This window comes from Triticum dicoccoides, chromosome 1B (assembly GCF_002162155.2).
Source record: "Triticum dicoccoides isolate Atlit2015 ecotype Zavitan chromosome 1B, WEW_v2.0, whole genome shotgun sequence".
Classification (NCBI taxonomy): Eukaryota; Viridiplantae; Streptophyta; class Magnoliopsida; order Poales; family Poaceae; genus Triticum; species Triticum dicoccoides.
In genome coordinates, this window is record NC_041381.1 from 569,303,902 (window position 1) to 569,318,456 (window position 14,555).

At 40.6% G+C, this 14,555-nt stretch overlaps 1 long non-coding RNA gene across 1 annotated transcript; it reads right to left on the reverse strand.

Moving 5' to 3' along the window:
• Positions 1–12,293: 12,293 nt before the first annotated feature.
• Positions 12,294–13,236, reverse strand: LOC119308684. The gene is made up of 3 exons (XR_005150235.1): positions 13,083–13,236; positions 12,946–12,981; positions 12,294–12,389 (listed from the first exon to the last, which is right to left on the reverse strand). It is a non-coding gene; the product is annotated as an uncharacterized LOC119308684 (long non-coding RNA).
• Between the last annotated feature and the right edge of the window lie 1,319 nt (positions 13,237–14,555).

Genomic DNA, 14,555 nt, shown 5'->3' on the forward strand with positions numbered 1-14,555 from the left:
AGTGGAGTAAGGCGAGGCGTGCGGCGATCCTGGGGTTGCGGGCGGCGTTCAACGGGGCCGGGGCAACTGCCCCGATCCAGATCGAGGAGGAGAGGGGAGAGATGAGGGGGATCGTGGGGGGGGGCTCCTCGTTCCAGATTGGATCGAGAGGGGGGGAAGTGGGGCGACGGGGGGTTAGGGTTCGGTGGGAGGGGGTTATGCAGAGGAGGGGCGCGCCTGGGCCGGCCTGGGGGCCCGATGGCCAGCTGGGCCACGGCCCAGCAAGGGGTCTTCCTTTTCTTTCTTTCTTTTCTGTTTCTCTTTTGTATTTTCTTTCTTTTATTTATTTTCTGTTCTGTTTTATTTTTCTTATATAATAGTTTATAGTTTTACAAAAAGTGAAACCCATAGCTAAAATAGAGTTACAATTATAACTACTGCCACGAAAGGTTTTATCCCTGAACAAAATAGGTTAGTATTTTATAAAACCCAAAATGCATTTATTTAACTATTTTACCTACTGTTTTAATCATTTTAGGGTATTAAAACATTTTATAAAAGTGGGGTTTCTTCACCACAATTAACTTTGCATTATTTGGCACAACTCGAATATTTTAGTTTTAAAGTTTGAAAACTTTTACCGTTTGATTTGATTTTGAATTTGAATTTGAATCAGTTTCGAACTAACGCGAGATTAGCAACAGTAATTGTGCTGACGTGGCATCATTAACAGTGGTTTACTGTAGCTTAAGTATCCGGGCGTCACATAAGCAAGCACGAAAGAAGACAGCCGCAGCCGCTCCGTCTGCTCCGGAGATCGTGCAAGCCGAAGTGACAAACTTCTTTGAAGCGGTGAAAGTAAAGAAACATCCACCTCCGGAGAAGAAGATGGATCCGGTGAAAGTAAAGCGCACTATCGATGCCCTGAAGAAACCACCACCGTCTCTGCCGAAAAACAACTATGAGCGCATTACTGAAAAGGTATATAAGGAAGCAGAGCGGTCGGGAAGTACTCTCAGTCATCGAAGGTTAGCAGAACGACGAGCTGGGAGAAAATTGCCCAGCTCGGCGAACAAGCGAACCAATCGTGCCCCCCACTCAAGGTGTCTAGCGATATCGTCACTAATGATCAGAGGATGGTGCCCGGTTATACAAATCTTGAAGATTATCTGCCCGACGATGTACATTATGATTTCTTGGAGGTGCACGAACACAAATACCATTACGGGAAGCCTCTCGTCAAAGATGAAAGATCTCTAACAATGATGATGTGAAGATTCCATGATTGGTACATCAAAACCTGCAGAGAGTCTGGGGGGACGAATACTTTGACGCTGAGAGTTAAAGAGGAGCACGACCTCGTTGGAATTGATCTGTTGTATGTTCCATTTGCGGAGTTTTTCGCCTTTTTCAATCAAAAGGCCATCGATAAATTAACGGTCACTTGCTACTGTCTGTAAGTACTACTTCTGTCATTAACTCTCTATATATAACTCAGCTCCTTCGTTGCATGTATTTATATTTACCCTCACTATATTGTGCAGATTGAAGATCGCCGAATGCAGAAAAGAAGAAATGTATGATATTGGGTTCATTAACACAAATCTCATAGATGAATATTCAGTTAAACATCAAGCCAAAGAAACCGAGGCCAACTTGCTCAAATCGTTGGTAAAAATCAAAACAAAGATATAATACTCTTTCCTTACGAATGCAAGTGAGTGTTACTGTCTTGTGCATATTCGCTTTCCCTTATTACTCGAGGTTATAGTAATGTAATTGATGAGTTATGCATGCGTGTGCAGGTACCACTATATTCTCCTGGAGATTAAGTTTGAGCAGGGACTAGCAATCTTCTTAGACTCGAGACGAAAAGATCCCGAGACCTATGCGGACATGACTAAAATTCTCAACAAGTAAGTTCAACCGATCATTATTGCACCATATCGGTAACTTTTTGTTCATTTTTTCCTGATATCAAGTAATTATTTTCTTTGTCTCGCAGGGTTTGGAAAGTATTCACCGCACAATCTCAAGGGCTGCCGAGGGAGCTGCGATTTACATACCCGAAAGTAAGTACTACTAGCTAGCTAGTTCCGCGCATCTCCTGTTGATTCTAGCTACTTTCATCAATGCCATTTATAATGCTTTCATTATCAGTTTGATTGACCTCTATTTCTCGTAAAGTGCTTGTGGCAGGAAGAAGGGAATGATTACTGTGGATACTACATGTGCGAGTTCATCTACAATGCGACTTGCAAAAATAAGCGGGGCTACTCTAAAAGCCAATATGAGGTGCGTAAGCAATAATATTCACAATTTCATTTTATTGCACCATCATTTCTGTTGAGTTTCATTCATATATATGTATCAACCAGCCCCTTCTTCAAATTAGATGTGGCAGATGCAGAATGAACTCCTACCACAAGATCACATCAAAGCAATTCAAGAGGAATTAGCGGGATTCTTTCTTGACCACGTCATCAATAAAGACGGAGAATACCATGTTGCAGCCGAGTTCATATATAATTAGGGGATTATATTGTAAGAGATCTTAATATTGTATATATGTAGCCAGTAGCGTCGGATAGATATACGAAAACTTGTTGTTCGCCCAATCTCTCGAAGAAGGAGAGGTCGATATCACTTCTCTCGGTATGCATATGTTCATGACGAACTTATGTACTTAATGGTTTCCTTCATTTGCTTACTAGCTAGCGTGTCGAGGGCCTCTCTATACGTATAGTACGTAGCGTCAACCAAGCACGAAGATAAGAGAGGACACTTCTCTCTATTAGCTAGCTAACAACCTAAATTAACCTCCAAAACCCCTAAACCACCCCCTTTAAAAAACAAAAGCCTCAGCTTCTGCAAGCTGCTGACGCGTGGATGCCTTTTGGTCCCGGTTGGTGCCACCAACAGGGACCAAAGGCCCTCCTTCCTGGGCTCGCCGCAGCGGCCACGTGGAGGCCTATCTATCCCGGTTCGTATAAGAACCGGGACTAAAGGCCTAGGACTTTAGTAACGACACTTTAGTCCCAGATCCGCAACCGGGACAGATGGGCCTTACGAACCGGGACAAATGACCCTTTTTCTACTAGTGTATCTTCAACTCATCCAGCTAGGGTGTTAAAAAATTTAAGAGCGTTGCAGCAAAAACTTGGTGCACCTTATGACTGAACACTCTCCGACAAAGTATCATACTTTTGAACGAAAACCGCCGCCTGCCACACACAACTCCATTTTTTGCACTCATTTCAAATTCAAACTTTTTATATGACGTACACACACCATTGGAATTCTCATTCTCAAATTTGAAACTATTTGAGTTCGTTTGCTATTTCCGAAGCATTACCTAATTTTTCGACCACTAAAAGGGAAAAACACTCTTCAGTAAGAAATTTTGTGCAAAAGAGTTCTGAAAGGGATGAAACTTTGCATGGTGTCTTTATCTCATCCATATAGGGTTAGGTAAAAATTTGAGAGTGTTACGGTAAAAACATGGTGCACCTCATGTACAAATTGAACACTACCCGACGAAGTATAAGACTTTTGAACGGAAACCGGCGCCTGCGACATAAAAACTTATTTTTTTCTAACTCATTTCAAATTCAAAATTTTTATATGACTAACACACACCATTAAAAGTCCCATGCTTAAATTTTCGAACAGCTTTTCAAGGATTTTTTGGGCATACACTATGTTTGGCACGCGGCTTGTAACACCCACCACTTCAAATATTTGTAAACTTGAAAAAAAATCCAGGGGTTGCCGAAATACTGCAGTGACGGGCAAATACTATGTCTGCCGCTGGTTTGTGATGTTCCAGTGGCGGGGCCAACCGGCGCACCCGACACTGTTGTTTTTAGCCTGCGAGCAAATTTGGAAGAGTTTATAAGTAGTGAGTTTTATATTTTGCCTGCCGCTGCTGCAGGACGTGCAGTGGTGAGCGCTAATTTCTACCTAACATGGGAACTTTTTCAAAATAATTGTGGCGGGTTTTTGTTGGAGCCTGCCAATAAGTTGAGGCCACCTATAAGCCTTTTTCCAGTAGTGTATTGAGAAGAACAGCATGAGACACTGTCTTCTCCTAGGCCTCTATTCTACTCCATCGATCCAAGTCTCAATCTCTATTGTTTTATGCTTCCAGCAACGTGAAAACAAATTTTGTGTGGTAACATATAAATAATGCTTTTATAGTAGGATCTGAATCAAATAAGTCCCCATATTAAATATTAAAAGGAGTTGGTAAAGCTAATTTCTATATTATACACTAATGATGTGAAACCAACAAGAGGAAATATGTATGACAATTATTGTCTTCATTGCATAGAACATGGAGTTTTAGGTATGGATAAAATATTCAAGGTGCAATTTTGACTTTTTATATGTAAATGTTAGTAAAAAAATTATAATTTTATAACTATTATTGCTCAAGTGGTTGGCCAGATGCCGGGAAAAGGTAGATAAATTATGCATGAGGAACGGTAGAGCAGGCCCACATGTCGGCACAGGTTTAAGAACAGAGGGATAGCAGCACATGAGGTTTGTGACGACCGCTAGCTCCCCTTGAATAGTAAAGATGACTATAAGAAATCCATGTGTGCTAGCCTCGTACTTAGCATATCCAACTCCCCTTCTTTCTTTTGTTGCACTATCAATCACATCTCTTCTTTACTTTCATTGAAGGGGATTTATTCGAAAGGATTTGTGTTTAGCATTTATCGGAGAAAATCTTAAAAAACTAGTTGTATGTAATGTTGCCCCAATAGAAATAAAGAAAATCATAACTAGCCCATTCGGCTCAAAAGAGACAGTTGGGCCACATTACCCCTTCTTGCCCATGCCTATTTGGCGCACATGTTCACATTTGAGAAAAAAAAAGGAAAAAGTCAGAAAAAACGCAAAAAAACGAAAATAAATTGTGAATTCCAAAAAGTTCACGGATCTTGAAAACAATTCGTGAACTTGAAAAAAGTTCATCAATTTGAAAAAGGTTCATCAAATTGGAAAAAAATTCAGCAAATTTGAAAAGGTTCATCAACTATAAAAAACTTGCATTTGAAAAACAAAATTTATCAATTTTAGAAAAATTCAACATTGTTGAAAAAAGTTTAATGATTAGGAAAAAAGTTCACCGATTTTCAAAAAAATGTTCATTGATTTTGAAAAACAACATTAAAATTGAAAAAAGTTCATCGTATTTGAAAACAAATTCTTCCATTTTGCAAAACTTTCTGTAAAAATCATTGATTTTGAAAAAAGTTCATCAATTCTGTGAAAAGTTTACAAAGTTGGAAAGGTTCATCATTTTTTTTAACTTCACCGATTTTGATAAAAGCATGAAATTTAAGTAAAAGAAAGAAAAAGGAAAATGGAAATATAACTAAACGGGTCGGCCTAGCTTGGAGCGCTTCAGGCGCACGTTTGCAAAATGGACAATAACGGGCGCCTGAAGCGCCAAATAGGATCTGCCCAGTTACATGCTTATTTGGTAACTAGTAGTGATGTTGTGTGTATAACTTGCTTTTTGGAGCAATATGTAGAACTGGCATGCATTATGCATGTTCATATTTAAGCAGCATTTCTCCTTGGTTCGTCACTTGATACATCGTATACGCCATGTCAGCTCAGCCACCATTATGCCGATGAGTAGTTCTCGGACCATTTCAACTCTTGTATCATCCCCTTTTTTCTGAAAAGGGGATACCGGTATCTCCGTATTATAGGAAGCACACAACCATTTTAAACATAAAATTAACTCCAAGTTACTGATTATCAAAAGTTTTACGGCAAAACATGGCTATAAGGGTTGGAAACAAGATTGCATAGCTTGACCACATAATCTAATATTGGCATGCGAACCAAACTGGTTGAAAGAACCATTGCAACCGTTTCCAGAGACGGTTACACCCACTATTGTATCATCAAGTGCATTCAATTACTCTGTGACAATAAACTAAAGGTAGACCAGGCTGTCTTTTGCCATGATAGAAGCCGACGATGTAAGACTACTCTCTTTCGATGGCATCCTTTAGTTGTTGGATCACTAAAAAAGATTGTTATATAGGTATAAAGTATGTTTGGTTTACTCCACTGTCTCATATAAACCATAATTCCTAAAAGATCTAACAAACATTGAGCTATGTACGAATGATGGGTACCGCGTTGCAATGCCAAGATCACACGGCTTGTGATCTGTTATCATCTATAAACTGTCAAACTTTGGGATTTGCTCCTGAACCCCGTTGTCCACCAATGCAACAACTTGCATGACTCCAAAAGTATGGGTGCCTCTCACATGATTCTGGCGTAGCCTAGGTGTAACATATAGTTTTTTTCTCTCGCATGGTGATACCACATGTTTTCGCTAGATGAATGAGATAAAATATTTTCCCAAGAATAACACAATGCCATATTCAAGAGTTCAGCTTAATAAGTTATAGTTGGGCAATTTAATTGGGCTACTGGTTAGGATAAAGGTTCGGATATAAGGTGTTGATTTGTAGGCACACTATTTATTTAGATACATTAAAACTGAGCACTTTTCCAGCCATCTCAGGTCATTAGCATTCTCATCCGTCAAATCAAACTCATGCGCACTGATTCTCGCTACAGGAGTGGGCAGCTACTCTCGTAACAAAATTGAAGGCCTGTAGTTAATTGGGCCCTCTCTCTCGCAAGAAGCCCACCGAACAAATTGAGCCTGGATCCGATCGAGCACATGTACGGGTGTACGACAGACCGACGCGGAGGGAGCGACGCGGTGCGGACCTTGCCAATCGATGCGGGGGAGAGGCGATGCACGCATTGAGAGCTGACGCAGAAGGGAGAAGTAGCGTTGCAGTCATTGACTAGCGTTTTAAGTCGATCCGCCGCAATTAAGCCACCATGCATCAGTTCCTGGTTACTCATTTATGGCAGGTAATGCGCGCAACTTGCCGGTGGCGATTAATGGATGCAGTTACTATTTCAAAAACGTACATGTACTACTTGAGTTCATTCGCCAGTATATATCCCTCACGCTTTCATGTTCCCATTCTTCCTCTGGCAGTAACACCTTCAGCAGCTATTATGGTTATTGGCTAATGTAGCCCCTCCATCTTCGACCTTACTGCAGAATTTTCCCTACAATTCCATGTTCAGTCTAACAATTCCGTTGATTTATTGTCAGTCTTAATTTTGTACAGGCAGTGTACATCTTGCTTCTGGTCTATCGGTTCAGGCTAATTCGGAAGGTTCGTTCTCATATCTTGTTTGGATTTTTCTTCATCTGACAATTGCATGCATGGTAATTTCTTCACGGGCGCAGCCATGCCCTGTCTCTTCATGCTTTACTATCCATGTAACTAGGCGTTCTTTCTTAGACAATCCCCAATGATAATTATTGATATGTATGTGTATCATTCATCCCATGGTACTGTCTGTTGATGTATTCCACAGACTTACACCAATTCAAATGCGCGAAAAACATAACCCGATTGCTGTATCAATGAGTGAACAAAGGCCAATAATTTCCCTGATAATATCTTTCCTAAATACACAGTATAACACATTGAGGAAAAATTATTGGCTCGCATTAGATACAGGGAACAGGGCAAGTTAGATCAGGTCTGGAGTACTGGATGATGCCTCTGGCCACATTTCCCACTAAATGAAGAGTAGATTATTTTGATTAACCCCGACTCCAGACGATCGAAACAGCGCGTTTCATATGATTGTTGTTGGAGCACATGCTATGTCTACTTACCAAATCTTTTAGACATACCTCCAGATCTTGCAAACCAACCTTTATCCAAGAAACAAATTGTTGCATCAATGTTACTATTTCTATACCATAAAAATTGTAGTTTTTCCTGTCATGTTTCCACGTTGATTTCCATGTGATGTAGCTTAATTTCGATGCGAAGTACTTGAGCCTGTTTCGGCTAGAAAACATATGATCTTACTTTTGGCCTTTTCACAAGTATCTTCTCATTCCTATTTCCTAAGCACAATAAGAGCTTTCTTCTTTGCAGGTGTTGTTGCCTACAAGGGAAACGACATGAGCGAGATGAGGCTTTGAGGTCAGTGGAGAACTTGATTGACCTGTGATATAATGCCCGGCGGGAATACCAAAGTTTGTAATATTCAAAAGAAATTATATATGATGCGTTCTTGTCAGAGATATATTGTTGACGTGGATTGTAATATCACATGGAATCTTTTCCACATTCCTTATGTATGTATCATAAAATTGTACACTCAATGTAGGTAATCAATTCTTTAGGCTCTATTTAGAACGTCGTTTCGTTTTCAGATACGGGTGTAAAAAATACAGACCTCGACGGTCGTTTTGTTTCTAGCCGGAAATTGTACAGTGGCGAGTAAAATACAAGTGTAAACAAAACACCCCCGTATTGGAATACAACCATTCCAAGCGCGGCCTTAGTGATAGCACTACCAAGTACCCGTGCTAATTTCTTGTTATAATTACATTATTTTGTTGGCAGAGAAGCAATAGCGCTGGAGATGTTAGAACGTGAGCCAAAGGCACGAGTACAAAAATCTTCTTCTCAGGAGAAGTTATTTAAGAGATTTGTTCATTGCTCATTGGAATGCAAATCGGTTCTACTCATTTATTCCTTATTACATTTTTCGTAATATATTGAGCACAATGTGTATGTTCGTGCTGCTACTTGGGTGATACATGAATTGATAATAAATAGAACTGTCGATGTTCTCCCGAACTGCTATTTGTTGTTCCCCTATCTTCTACTAGACCGGCAACGCGCCTTGGCGCGAGGGTGCCGGTCCCAACGATATGGTCAAGCGTTGGAAGATCAAACGGCATGATGCATTACTTCGAGGCAAGTTCAACACATGTAACATGAGAACCATTTATTTCACTCTGTACCAAAAGAGTAACATCATTAAGTTCAACTGTTCAACACAGCCACTACCACCTCGACCCGCCGCTCACTCTTGTGTTGCAGCAGGGTGCTGCATCCAAGAAGGAGCATGCTACAAGGGCTCCTCTCGACACTCGGAAGGATGCATCTAACACACATCCCGGCAATGGAGTCTCACTTCTGCACGAGATCATGGTCCTTTGATGCAACCTAGTGGGGAGGCAACGATAGCTTCGTCCGCCACTCTTCAACTGTTCAACACGGCCACGACCACCTCGACCCACCGCTCACTCTTGTGTTGCAGCAGGGTGCTGCATCCAAGAAGGAGCATGCTACAGGGGCACCTCTCGACACTCGGAAGGATGCGTCTAACACACAACCCGGCAATGGAGTCTCACTTATGCACAAGATCATGGTCCTTTGATGCGACCTAGTGGGAAGGCAACGATAGCTTCGTCCGCCACTCTCCTCCCAAGGATGGCGAGAGGCAAAGCTCGATGGGGAGAGTAGCGGCAGCGATGAGCTCAGCGACGAAAGAGGAACTGAGAAGAGGGGCGGAAGCATGGTGACGGTTGCACGATGGGAGTGGCAGCTAATGTTTTTTTTCAATCAGGGAAATGTGGACTAGGAAGAAGAGAAGAAGACGACTTCCTCACCCCTATCTGTCTTGCAGCCATCTACACGACGCCACTTACCACCCAACACACAAAATCACAACTCGATGGGCTTTGAGAATTACACGCGGTGGCTTCCTTGTTTGACACTATTTCAATCTACAATGCTCAACTTTGATCCTACGACCGAGGTCATCCAGGAGGCAAATCCGACGGCCGAGAACGCATAAAAAAGCATGCGCATAAAAAAAACACCCGACAGGCAGGAATTTCTAAACTCCGAGGAGTCAAGGATTCTCCCATGAGTCTTGTGTGCGGCTTGCCACACGCCACCTGTGTCATCAATATCCAACCTGCTAAGATATGGTTTATATTCCCAAGGTTCAGAAAAAACTAAAAAGACCAAGAGCGCCAAAGCCCATTGCATGCAAGTGCTGCCCAAAGGATAAAGGTTCAGTATGATATATTGAAAGAAAGCCATAATTGATAATTCATCTTACTATTATCTCCGGATGATGAGTTACTGGAATAAGAACATCCATCATAGCTACACATTATTCTGTCCTCATCCAGAATCGTATTTATTGGAATTTTACAACAAACTAAATATTTTCATCAAAAGAAACTGCATAAAATTCCAAACGATGGTCTTGAAAACTGCATATAATTCAAGGTGCATCCTTATTCTGATAAGGATGAAAAATAAATATACACTGGAACTCTTGTAAAATACAGATGATCAAAATTAAAAGATATCATAGCTACATGTAATTCAGTCCTCATGACACAGATTGTGTTAAAAAAGAATCTCTTCGATCTTTCAGCAAAATAGAATTTCATACCATTATAAAACAAGGGAGGAAGAGAGACTAAAGTAACAAACCTAAATATAGCAATATATTTTCATAGCAGTAACAACCCAAGCAATTAAAATTTCACACTACAGTAAGAAATCATAAGCAAAAAGAATTTTACAACAGAATAGGAGATCACATATAGGCAAAGCATGGCACCAACACATCCTGAGTGCAATAAGCAGGGGGCAAGGGAAAAGCACACATACCTATCTGGCAGTGTGGTGTGTGGCGGCGGGGAGGGCGACAACGGCAGCGGCGGTGGTGGCAACCAGGGAGGCCCCCATTGGTGTTGTTGCCGGCGATGTTCTTCTTTTGGTCTATCTCAATGGCATGCTCCACACTACAAAGTAGTTGCGTGAGTAGTGGCCTGCACAACCCTCTCGGTGATGGCAAGGAGAGAGTCGGTGAGGGACACAACAGCGTCCTGCAAACCAAGATAATGGGAGGACCAGTTAGAGGGACATCCCAAAATGAGGTAGCATTTGACAACACAAACTCTTGGAGCCCTTCAACTACACCAAATGGAAGCAAATGATGATGCTAAGCACCATACCATGATCGGGAACATGGTTCTCGTGTTGATGCACATTGTAGCAGAAGTCACCACTACATAGGTGTAGACCAAAAAAATCTCTTGCTTGGCCACTCGGAAACGTCACCACCCAACCAGGCTGCTCCTGAAGAAAGACACCCAAATCATAGATACATCAGTCGATATCACACAATGAGATAGTTTTAAGAGTACTCTAATTTTAATAGAAGTAGTGTTCAGATAGACATATTCAGCAACTCTTAATTTTAATAGAAGTAGTGCTCATATCTAAGTTCAGATTGTTCAACGGGCACTCTGAATGTACTTTTTATCCTGGTCCAAATGAAACATCGATATAAACCATATAACCAAAACCATTTCGTTTTCTAAGAGTTATAAAGAGAAGGAAATGGCTACCCTGTTACAATCCATCATCTCATCATGGAACAAAGAATAAAATATTAGATGCCTACACCGGATAGTATGCACGTTGGCTATACCAAATCATTAGAGACTAAATTTTTTGAAAGGATGAATAAGAAAAACAGTACACCAGTGTGAAAAACAGAACACATGTGTAGTTGGAGAAAATCTAGCGTTACATAATAATTGAGTACTCCCTCTATAAACTAATATAAGATCTTTTATAACACTAAAGAAGTCATCTACATGATCTTATATTAGTTTACAGAGGAAGTAGTTGCTAAGAAGTCTCAGGTTTATCAATCACAGCTAAGCCTGCCTTCATAAATTGTCCTCCACCAAAATACTCTTGCTTTAGGAGATTAAAAAGGATAGATGTCAATCAGTGGTGATCCTGCCCGGACTGCATGATACACCACCTCATTATTATGGTGCTAAGCTGATTTCCATGCAATGGTCTCAGTTCTTATAATCCTTTAATCTTCAAGTAAAAAAATAATGCATACATAGTACTGATGTGAGCAAATGTCTCCGTGCCAGCTCCCTCCATGGCGATAATCTTGCACATGAGGTCACCTCAAGCAATGTATTGCCACCAGCATAACTGAAGCACTTGTTCATGGCTTTAGTTATGAGATATGCAGTTAGCTGAGATAGAAATCACAAATAGGTCAGCTCACAATCTAAAGAATATAATCTTATCCAAGAAAATAGTCATCGGCATCAAAGCTTTATTTAGTTCTTTACTAAGAAAGCAAACTTACAAATTACAGCCCAAACAGATAAATAGATGGTTCAGAATAAGCAGAGGTCAAGGTACTTACAGTGAGTGGAGCACAATGATCTAGACGTCGTCCCAGCGAGATTGACAGGGTCGGCAATTTTGATTTGCAAGTTTCGACCGAGGGGCTTTATGGCACAGAAGAAGGGCAGCACTCCGTGGCAGCAAGCTGCGTCAGTTCTCCAACCTGGCAAATCACGACTGCTACTCTGTTCAGCTGTTCGTGTTGGATGACAAAGGGGCGAAGACTCGGACGTGGTGGGCATGGACTGCAGCACAAATTCGACAGCCAACATCGACGGGACCACATCTCTGAAGTAAAAAAAATTCACAAGGTAAAGTTGTAACTCGACAGAAGTGAATATAAGAGCAAACAAAACATGTAGACATTAAAATTGATTAATTTGTATTCTGTCTTGTATCACTTGGGCCATCACTTTAAAACGATTTCCCTTCGACCATAGTAGTACTTGACTTCAAAGAACTAACACTAATACAATCGGATCTATGTAGTTTGGATGAACGCCAACACATTTAATTATTCGTTTAACATCTAATTGAGATAAATTTAATTTAGATCTAGAGATCAAATAAGATTAATTAGAGCGCCGAGTGAGCATAACACCAGCAATCCTCCTCCAAAACCATGACCCAAATGGTAAGAATTTTATTGCTTTTTCCTCCTCATTCTGGCAATCATTCAGATTTCTTTCAGAATTAATGATCACAGGGGATTCTTTCAGAATTATTCAGATTTCTTTCATAATTAATGACCCCAGGAGATCACAGAAGAAAAACATATGTACATCATTTCTATAATATACATGAAAGGCAAAAGTTCAGAATGATACAGTTGTATCTTATTTACCTTGTAAGAAAATGGAGTATCAGCTCAAATAATACCCTGAAAACATTGCCATGTCAGGAATGGCAGTGTAGTAAGAATTAGAGCATTCTGTATAGAAAGCTTTGAACATTGAATTGGGCCAGAAATAGCAAACTAACCAATATGCCCACGCAATGCCGCTCCGACCACGGCCCCTCCTGCCCCACATCCATGTTATGCTCCCTTCCCCATTGTTTCTCTCCTTCCCCTGACTTTAGCGAGCCCGCCGAGATTGCCACGCTCGTCATCTTGTGAATCATTTTGATCCAAGAATCAAGATCACACATCAATTATCATATACATTATATATGACATACCAAATGTTGCTATAAACTATCGGAAAAACCATAGAAATAAAGTACTATCTCAAGGGAAATATCTTCAAAACTGACTGAAAAATCTTTAAAACTGAACCGTACAAACAAACGAATATATATGCTTGCATCGTGAAAATACATAATTTTTATGTGAAAACTAAGAAAGAAAGCACTACCTTTTGATATGCATGCGCATCTCTAGGCTGACCTCAGCCTCAGTATCGCCGGGCTGTATCCTCTTCCGGAGCACCTCATTCCCCCAGCAGAGCCTGTCCACGGTCATCACCCCGCACCACAGGATCCCCTTGGCCACATTCTCAGCGCATCACCATTAAAAAAAGGAGATGCTCTCCATTTTAGTGCACACAAGCGATAGAGCTTCAAATATCTCACCTTCATGAACCATAAAAACATTACTTGACTGAGTATAAAACGGAAGAGCATAACATCTGCAGTTACTCAAGAGAGTGGGGCTACTAATTAAGCATGGATTTTCATGTACCAAATGAAGATTCTAGATTTATTAACTTAACAAATTACCAGTCCCAAAGGTCGAGGCAGGTGCATGGAAACACATTTCTTACAATAACTGTCCTGATGCAGAAAAACTCACCGGTATCAGTCACGGTACATGAAGACAGAAGCAATAAAAAATAGCAGTATAAAAGGAATCTTGAAAAAAAATTATAAAGGAAGAAAACTTGGTCATGAATGCACTGGTTGCAGCTTTCGTGCTAATTGTCCGTTGTTGAGACAAATAAAGACAATGGCATATTCAAAATGAGGCTAAAATTATTACTGACTTAGTTCTAATTCCATATAGTAATTAAAATGCTTAGAAAGATGCGGTGTGAGGCCCGGATAATTAAGCTATAGTAACCCTCTACTAATGATGCCACGTCACCTCGATTTATGTTAATAAACTCGCGTTAGTTCGAAATGATTCAAATTCAAATTTTGAAGTTAAGTCAAACAATAAAAGTTTTCAAACATTAAAATAAAAATGTTCGGTTTGTACCAAATATTACATAGATAATTATGGTGTAGAGGACATAAATATTTTAACTTGAATTAAAACAGAAGAGAAAATAAATAAAAGAAAGAAAATACAAAAGAGAAAAACAAACAAAAAAAGGAAAAGAAACCCCCCGGGGCTCCGGCCCAGCAAACCACCGGCCCAACTGGGCCACGACCTACCAGGCCGGCCCAGCTCCCCCCTGGCCCAACCGGCCTTCCCATATCCCCATCCCCGAAACCCTAACCCACTACCACCAC